A 9,922-nucleotide genomic window follows, 5' to 3' on the forward strand; every position below is an offset into this window, starting at 1 on the left:
TTTAGCGTGACCACAGTGTAGTCCTTGTGGAGATGAAATCTAGTCATCATAATGAAAGTACTTTCATTGTGTTGTGTGGCACTACCACCATGCTAAATGGGATAGATTTTGCATGGATCTAGCAACTCAAGTTGTGGCCCATTAGGAGCAGCAGAATTGTGCTCCAACACAATATGCAATCTCATGGCTCAACATATCCCACATTCGATCATTACCCCAAGGCGAGGAAACATGTGCTCCAGATCTAGCCTTTCCTACCTGGTCTAGTTGTTCCAGTATAGCTAAAATATCAACATCTACCTGGCAATGTGGCCAACTGCCTAGGTCTGATTTGTACATGAAGAAAGGACAAATTCAATTTCAGCCATTCCCATCAAATTAATCGACTGTCAATCATCATAAAACTTATGGAAGGGAACACCCAAAGTGTTAGCAAGCAGCACTTGTTCAGCAATAACCTGCTCATAGATGTTCCATTTAGGTTCCACCTGGACCACTCAGCTCCTGACCTCATTGCAATCTTGGTTAAAACATAGACGTAAGAGCTGAACTCTGGACTATTGACGCAAGTGACTGCCCTTGACATCAAGACCACAGCAGGTTTCCCCTTATCACATTCTACCAATCAGAAAACTGCTACGGAGAACACCATTAAATCAGATAAACATGATTTCCCTTCCACGAAACAAATGATTACTTTATGAATACATTGTGCCATCTATAACCTCATCATTGATCAATTCTAATACCTTCCCCCTAACATAAGTGACATGAACTAGCCTATAGTATCCTGTTTTCTCTTTCCCCTCCTTCTTGATTAGAAGAGCTACTTTCCATTCTGATAGAACATTTTCAGCACCTTGCGATGCTTGGGTAATTAATACCACTGCAGCTGTTAGTTTATTAGCCATCTCGATTCACAACTCAGAATGATGGCCTTCTGGATCTGAGGACATTAGCCTTCAGCTACATCGGTTTGCTCAGTACTATCTCCCCAGTGATTTTAATTTCACTTTGTTCTTTCCACATCCTGATCAACAGCTCTCACTATAATTTTGTATCCGCTTGTAAAGACTGAAAATATTTGTTCATTTTAGCCACCATTTCCTTACTAGGTGCTATTAACTTCGCATTCTCTCTCTCAAAGATCAACACTCATTTTACTTTATCTTGTCCTTTTTAAATAACGATAAAATTTCCAGCTAGCTTCTTCTCAGACTTAAATCAATTTCTTCTAATTAATTTTTTTTGTCACTCTTTCCAATCTTTATGTTTTGTCTAACCAACTGACACACGAACATGAGAACATAAGAAAAAGGAGCAGGAATAGGCCATCTGGCCCCTCGAGTCGAAAGTGAAGACTGCAGATGCTGGAGATTAGAGTCGAGAGAGTGGTGCTGGAAAAGCACAGCAGGTCAGGCAGCATCCGACGAACAGGAAAATCGATGTTTCGGGCAAAAGCCCTTCATCAGGAATTCAATGAGATCATGGCTGATCGTTTTTTTGTGGACTCAGCTCCACTTACCTGCCCGTTCACCATAATCCTTAATAACCATGACTTACTAGTTCTCTTTAACAAACTTTATCTTTTTACCTAAGTTTGATGCTTTCCTTAACTTCTTTATATAGAATCCTCCCTTTGCAGTTTTTCTTTACAGTAAAAAGATTGTGCAACCGTAGCAAACGTTTCCACTTCTGACCTTATGATAGGAAGGTCATTGACGAAGCAATTGAAAATGCTGGCCCTCAGAGAATATCCTGAGGAACTCCTGCAGTGATGTCACAGAATTGAGATGACTGACTCCAACAACCACAACCATCTTCCTTTGTGCTAAGTGTGACTCCAACTAATGGAGAATCTATTTATCTATTCCCCCAGTTCCCACTGACTCCAGTATCCAGTGCCTCCAATTGTTTTTGGTCTCCTTCCTATCGGAAAGATGTTGTGAAACCTGAAAGGATTCAGAAAAGATTTACAAGGATGTTGCCAGGATTGAAGGATTTGGGGAGAGGTTGAATAGGCTGGCGCTGTTTTCCCTGGAGCATTGGAGGTTGAGGGATGACCTTATAAAGGTTTATAAAATCATGAGGGGCATGGATAGGATAAATAGACAAGGTCTTTTCCCTGGGGTCGGGGAATCCAGAACTAGAGGGCATAGATTTAGGGTGAGAAGGGAAAGATATAACAGGAAACTAAGGGGCAACATTTTCATGCAGAGGTGGTACGTGTATGGAATGAGCTGCCTGAGGAAGTGGTGGAGGCTGAAAACTAGCAAATATGATGCTGGAGGAGGCCAAGGCTGAAGATTGTTGTCAATACTTCAGCCTTATCTTTTACACTGATGTACTGGCTCTGTGACTATTGAGGATGAAGATGTGTGTGCAGCCTCCGCCTCCGGTGAATTGTTTAATTGTCCAGCACCAATGAATCTGACAGGACTGACCTAATCAGCAGTGGCACGGTGGCTCAGTGGTTGGCACCAGGGACCCAGGTTTGATTCCAGCCCAAGATTCGGGCGAGTGTGTGAAGTTTTCACATTCTCCCCATGTCTGCATAGGTTTTTCCCGGGTGCTTCAGTTTCCTCCCACAATCCAAAGACGTGCAGGTTAGGTGAATTGGCCATGCTGAATAGTGTTCAGGGATGTATAGGTTAGGTGTATTAGTCAGGGGTAAATATAGAGTGGTTTGGTGTGGATTAATTGGGCCAAAGGGCCTATTTCCACACTGTATGGATTCTAAGATTTCTAAGTTAAATAATGCTGTGGTATCAGGGGGAATCCCTCTGAAATTATCTTTGGAGTACAATTTGTTGGTCTATGTTTGGATCAAGATTCTGATGAGGACAGGAGCATAGTGGGCTATGGCAGAACTCAAACTGAGTGACAGTAAACAAGTGCTTCTTGACAGCATGTCAATGACCCTTTTTATCAACTTGCTGAATGAGAGTAAACTGAGTGACAATGGCCAGATTGGATTTGTCTTGCTTTTTGTGATGAGGATATAATTAAACCATTTTTGATGTTGCCAAGTAGATGTTAGTCTTACAGCTATAGTGGAACAAATTGCCCAGTCATGCAGCTAGTCCTGGAATCAGACCACGAGATGCAGAATGTGGTTGAATTCTATTTTGCTGCTTTTGATGGTACACAGTACCTCATAGAGTTGTTAGAACAATTGGAGGTCAATCTTATTTAGCACGGTGGGAGCAGCCAAACAGGGTGAAGGAGGGTATCCTCGGGGTGAAGAAAGGATGTTGTTGTACCAGTCACTTCTGCCAATACTGTCAGGGAGAGACACATCTACTACAGGTAGGTTTGAGATCGATAGTTTTTTCTTCCCTTACCATTTGTTGCAGTCCACATTGAGCACCTTGAAGACTCAGTCACTAATGGTGCTACGGAGTTGTTCTTGGTAGTGGACATTGGAGTCACTAACCCAGAGTACATTCTGCGCTGTTGTCACCCTCACTGATTCCTCAAGGTGATTCCATATGGAGGAATACTGATTCATCAGCTGAGGGTGAGCTGTGAGTGTTAAGCAGCATCTGGTTTCCTTGTTCGTGTTTCACCAGATAACATGGGAATTCATTGGATCTGAAGTCAAAGGTGAGGACAACAAGGACAACTCCATGAAGGTTCTGCTCCGTTGGTCGGACAAGACATAACCAGGAAGACTGTGTGGAATCATCCATAGGCTACCATTCTGTGAGTGAGCCTGTATCATGCTGTGGCTTGACTCATGTGGGATGGCTTTCCCAGTTTTGACAGATAGTTGTTAGTAAGGAGGACAGTGACAGGACCAAGAATAGCGTTGCCAGTCCCAATGTCCATGTTCCATTCCTTTCTTTTGGAGTTTGTTGCACTTTGACAAACAACTTAAGAGCTAGACGTTGACCAGACCAGGTGAATATGACAGATTTACTTCCCTGAATGTCATTAGTGGACCTCCTAGGTTTCAAATTACAGATTTTTATTGAATTCAAATTTCACCACTTGTCACGTTGGGATTAAACTCATATCCACAGCCTTGGCGTTTTGGATTACAAATCCAGTTACATTACCACTATGCCATGATGTTCCCAGTGGGGGGATGATGCCAAGTGTGAAGTAAATGGGGAGTCTTTTGGTATTTTTGATTTATTGCTTTGGAGGAGGAGGAGGAGGGTGGGTCTTTCAACAGAAACGGTGCTGAAATTTAATACATCTGTCCAAGCTGAAGTCCACACTAATGCAGTTAAGATTGAGAATAAGTTCAAGTTTATGTCAGGAGAAGAGTTAAATATGATCGAATGCAGATTTGTGAAGAACAGATGTACATCTCATCAAAAATTTGGCAACAACACACATTGGCAACAATGATGCTGATAGAGCAGTGAAAATAAGATGACATTCTGCTGGTTTGTCTTTTTAGGTTTCGGAGACCTTTCTAAGACACACAAGTATTGTTACTTTTCATGAAATATGCAACATAATTTGTTACTCCATTCTCTAGCTGAAGACATTTTCCTTCCCTATTTCCTGTGCCAAACAGTTGGCATAAATCTTTGACCTGCCATTAAGCTTGGCTGAACTGCCCACATTCATTAGTGTTTGGGTCTTTGACCCGATCCACTGTACACCCTACTTTGAATAAACTCCAAAACACTGTCCTCTGTTACAGCTGCTACTGTGGAACCCTGAGATTGTAATGTGTTCCCGAAATAAAATGAGAAATGAAGGCCTTAGTCATTAAATCACTCTGGTGCTAGTTGCTGAATTGCTGTTATTGTCCTTTGGGAGTGAAGCAACATTCTTCAACAACAGTAAATTATTGATACTTGTTTTTGGCACATTCTCAGTGAATGAGGAGTTCATGCTGCAGTTTCCCTCCTGTCCTTTTCATATAATAATTTATCACTCTGAGTGCCACTTTTCGCTGGTGCGTTTGACACAGAGAAAGTGATTCGTATCTATGTTTGGCTTCCATTGCCTTTTGGCTGTGTATAATCTGCCACATTCTGTATTCGCAAACATACATTTGAGATCCTGGCATGAAGAAAATGTGAACAGCTGTTAGAATTTTCTAGCAGATCTATGTAAATTCCAAGAAGCTTCAACTGTGCACTGGCTATTGAAATGAAAATTTCTGCAATCGAATCAGATTTCTTCTAATTGTCCACAGTTGTGAGGAGAACGCATGCCTCATATTCAAAAAAAATCTTTTATTTTCTATTGTTACTAATGGCCATTGTGTAGACAAAAATCTGCTGAGACTTTAAAATGGGGTGTAGCTGGGAGCCTGCGATGTAACAGGCTTAGTTATTCTAAGCACTGAACCTTACTCGAGTGGCACGGTGGCTCAGTGGTTAGCACTGCTGCCTCAGAGCACCAGGGACTTGGGTTTGATTCCAGCCTCGGGCGACTCCCTGTGTGGAGTTTGCACATTCTTCCCGTGTCTTTGTGCGTTTTCTCCAGTTGTTCCAATTTCTTCCCACAATCTTAAGATGTGCAGGTCAGGTGAATTGGCCATGCTAAATTGCCCATAATATTAGGTGCATTAGTCAGAAGGAAATGGATCTGGGTGGGTCGCTCTTTGGAGGGTTGGTGTGTGAACATGTTGGGCCTGTTTCCTCAGTGTAGGGAATCTAATCTAATATTTATTTATGTGTATTGCCTCCTTCTCTGAAGCCAGTGAGAATGAAATCAGAGCAAGTGGAGGGGGACCAGGAAATCAGGCTTGAGATTGGTGTTTGCAGATGGGATCGAAAAAAAAGCTACTGGTGGTGGGAGCGAGAGTGAATGCGGGGGTTGGGAAGATTCAAAGGTTTTTTGAGACCTAGAGGAGCACTTGGTGACCCTCTCCACCCCCCACTGCTGGGGAGAAAATACTCATTTCAAAAATTAAACATTTTGCAGCTTGGCTTCTATTTTTTCTGCTTGCTTTGCTTTCTCCCAGCAGCTTTTAACTTGGCTGGTTTGTTGCAGTGCTGGCCCCCCTGGATCTAAGTAAAAACTGAATGCTGCATAGATGACAAACAGCATTCAACTTAAATGGGGAGAAAGCACAGAACTCTGAGTTACAGAAGCAATTAGGCATCCTGGTACATGAATCACGAAAGGTTGGGATGCAGATACAGCAGGTGATCAGAATAACAAGTAGAACATTTGTGTTTATTGCAAGAGAATGTAATAAGTAAGTAGGGAACTTTTCCTACAGGTCCACACTGCATTGGTGGGACCGTGCCTAGTGTACAACATGCAGCTTTGGACACTTTATTTAAGAAAGCAATTAATTGTGTTAGAAGCAGTTCAGAGAAGTTCACTCAACATTAAAAGAATAGATTTGAACTTACTGAGAAATATAAGATCCTGAGGGGACTGGATAAGGTGGATGCTCTTTTGGGAGAGACATGAATTTGAGATAGTGTTTACAAATATAAAGTTTTCCATTTCTGGTGAAGGAGAGGAATTTTTTTTTTCTGACAAATGTTTGTGAGTCCATGGAACTTTGTCCTCTCGAGATCGATAGAAACAACATCCTTCGCTATATTTACGGTAAAAATGGATGGATGCTTGACAAGCAAGAGAATCAAGGAGTTTTAGGGGTACAACAGGAAAGTGGTGTTAGATTAGATTAGTTACAGTGTGGAAACAGGCCCTTTGGCCCAACAAATCCACATCGACCCCCCTACACCTAACACTACAGGCAATTTCGCATGGCTAATTCACCTACACTGCACATTTTTGGATTGTGGGAGGAAACCCACATAGAATGCACAAACTCCACACAGACAGTTGCCCAAGGCAGGAATTGAACCCAGGTCTCTGGTGCTGTGAAGCAGCAGTGCTAACCACTGTGCCACCCAAACCGAGCAGGTTAATAGAGTCAGAAAGTCATACAGCACAGAAACAGACCCCTTGGCCAAACCCATCTGCATTGACCAGACATCTCAATCTGACCTAGTCTCATTTGCCAGCACTTGGTCCAAATTCCCCCAAATCCTTCCTGTTCATATACCTATCTAAATGCCTTTTAATAAGTCCAGCTTCCGTCACTTCCTCTGGCAGCTTGTCCCATAAATACACCACCCTCTGGGTGAAAAAGATGCCCCTCAGGTCTTTTTTAAATCTTTCCCCCCTCACCTTAAACTTATGCCCTCTAATTTTCGACATCTCCACCTGAGGAAAAACACCTGAGCTGTCACTAAATCCATGCCCCTCATGATTTTATAAATGTCTATAAGGTCACACCTCAGCCTTTGATGCTCCAGGAAAAAAACGCTCCAGCCTATTCAGCATCTCCCTGTAACTCAAACCCTCTATTCCTGGCAACATCCTTGGAAATTTTTTCAGCACCCTCTCAAGTTTCACAACATCCTGCCTATAAAAGGGCAAGCAGAATTGCAGGCAGTCTTCTAAAAATGGCCTAACCAATGTTTATACAGCCACAACATGATGTCCCAACTCCTATACTCAATGCTCTGACCAATGAAGTCAAGAGTGTGGTGCTGGAAAAGCACAGGAAGTCAGGCAGCATCCGAGAAGCAGGAGAATCGACGTTTTGGGCATTAACGCTTCACCAGGAATGAGGCTTGTGGGCCAGGTGGGCTGAGAGATAAATGGGAGGGGGTTGGAGCTAGCAGGAAGGTAGCTGGGAATATGATAGGTAGATGAAGGTGCGGGTGGAAGTGATAGGTCGGAGAGGAGGGTAGAGTGGATAGCTGGGAAGGAAGGTAGATGGACAGGTAGGACCATTCAAGGGGGCAGTGCCAAATTGGAGGCTTGGGACTGGGATAAGGTGGTGGGAGGGAAAATGAGGAAACTGATGAAATCCACATTGATCCCCTGTGGTTGCAGGAACCTAGGCATCAGGTGGTAAGTGATTAGCGATGGAGGAGGCCCAGGACCTGCATGTCTTTGGTGGATTTGGACGGGAAATTGAAGTGTTCAGCCACGGGGCAGTGATGTTGGTTGGTGCAGGTGTCCCTGAGATGTTCTATGAAACGATCTGCAAAAAAGGCGTCCTGACTCCCCGGGGTAGCGGAGTCCACATCGGGTGCAATGGATACAGCAGATAACATGCGTGTAAGTACAGGTACATTTCTGTCATATCTGGAAAAACCCTTTGGGGCCTTGGAAGGAGATAAGGAGTGAGGTGTGGGTGCAGGTTTTGCGCTTCCTGTGGTGGCAAGGGAAGGTGCCGGGGGTGGGTGTGTGGGCTGGTGGGGGGTGGGGGGGGGGCATGGATCTGACAAGTGAGTCACAGAGGGACTGATAGGGTTGGGGAGGGAAATATATCCCTCGTGGTGGGGTCTGTTTACAGGTGACAGAAGTGGCGGAGGATGATGTGATATATGCGGAGATTGGTGGGGTGGAAAGTGCAGACGGGAGTGGGTGTAGGGGTTCTGTCCTTGTTGTGGTTGGAGGGGTGGGGTTCAAGGGTGGAGGAGCGGAAAGTGGAGGAAATGCACTGGATGGCATCATCGACCATGTGGGAGGGGAAATTGCAGTCTTTGAAGACAGAGGCCATCTGGAATGTTCTATGGTGGAATTGGCCCTTCTGGGAGCAGATGTGGCAGAGGCTGAGGAATTGGGAATAATAGATGGCATTTTGACTGGAGATAGGTTATGTGGAAGTATAGTCCAGGTAGCTGTGGGAGTCAGTGGGTTTATAGTAAATGTCCGCGTTTAGTCAGTCACTGGAGATGGAGATAAATCTGACCAATGAAGGCAAATGTGCCAAACGCCTTCTTCACCACCCTGTCTACCTGTAACACTACTTTCAAGGAACGATGCGCCTGCACCCCTTGGTCTGTTTGTTTGGTAACAGTCCCCAGGGCGCTACCATTAAATGTGTAAGTCTTGTCCGGGTCTGATTTGCTGAAATGCAACACTTTGTATTTATCTAAACTAAACTTCATCCACCACTCCTTGACTTATTGGCCCATTTTATCAAGGTCCCATTGTAATCTGAGATAACTTTCTTCACGGTCCACGACACCATCTATTTTGGTGTCATCTGCAAGCCTACTAACCATACCTCCTACATTCAAATCCAAATCATTCATACAAATGATAAAAAACAGTGACTCAGCACCAATCCTTGTGATACACTGCTGGTCACAGGCATCCAACCTGAAAAGCAACCCTCTGCTACCACCCTCTTCTGCTACCTACAAGCCAGTTTTGAATCCAATTGGCTAGCTCCCAATGGATGCCAAGTGTCTAAGTTTATTAACCAGTTTACCATGCAGAACTTATCAAATACTTCTCTGAAGTCCATATAAACAATGTCTACTGCACTGCCTTTATCAATCTTCTTTGTCACCTCTTCAAAAACCTAAATCAAGTTAGTGAGACACGATTACCCACACACAAAGCTATGTTGACTATCCCTAATCAGTCCTTGCATTTCCAAATGCATGTAAATCCTATCTCTCAGAATCCCCTCCAACAACCTCCCCATATTGACATCAGGTTCACTGGCCTATTGTTCCCTGGTTTTTCCTTACAGCCTTTCTTACCTAATGGCACCACATTAGCCAACCTCCAGTCTTCTGGCACCTCACCCATGGCTGTCGATGATACAAATACCTCAGCAGGGGGCTTGGCAATCACTTCCCTAGCTTCCCACAAAGTTCTGGGAAACACCCGATCAGGTCCCAGCATTTTATCGACCATTATATGTCTGAAGACTTCCAGCAATCCTCTTCTGTAGTATGAACTCTTTTCAAGACATCGCTATTTACTTCCCCAAGTCTCCTATTTTTCATGTTCTTCTCCACATTAAGTACTGACACAAATTAAATGTTGGGATCTCACCATCTCCTGTGGTTCCACACATAGACTACCACTTGGATCTTTAAGGGGCCCAGTCTCTCCTAATTACTCTTTTGCCCTTAATGAACTTATAGAATCTCTTTGGATCCTCCTTAAACCTATT

Source organism: Chiloscyllium plagiosum, unplaced genomic scaffold, assembly GCF_037043375.1.
Source record: "Chiloscyllium plagiosum isolate Xiang-an unplaced genomic scaffold, Cpla_swu_hap1 HiC_scaffold_5, whole genome shotgun sequence".
In the NCBI taxonomy this organism is placed as follows: Eukaryota; Metazoa; Chordata; class Chondrichthyes; order Orectolobiformes; family Hemiscylliidae; genus Chiloscyllium; species Chiloscyllium plagiosum.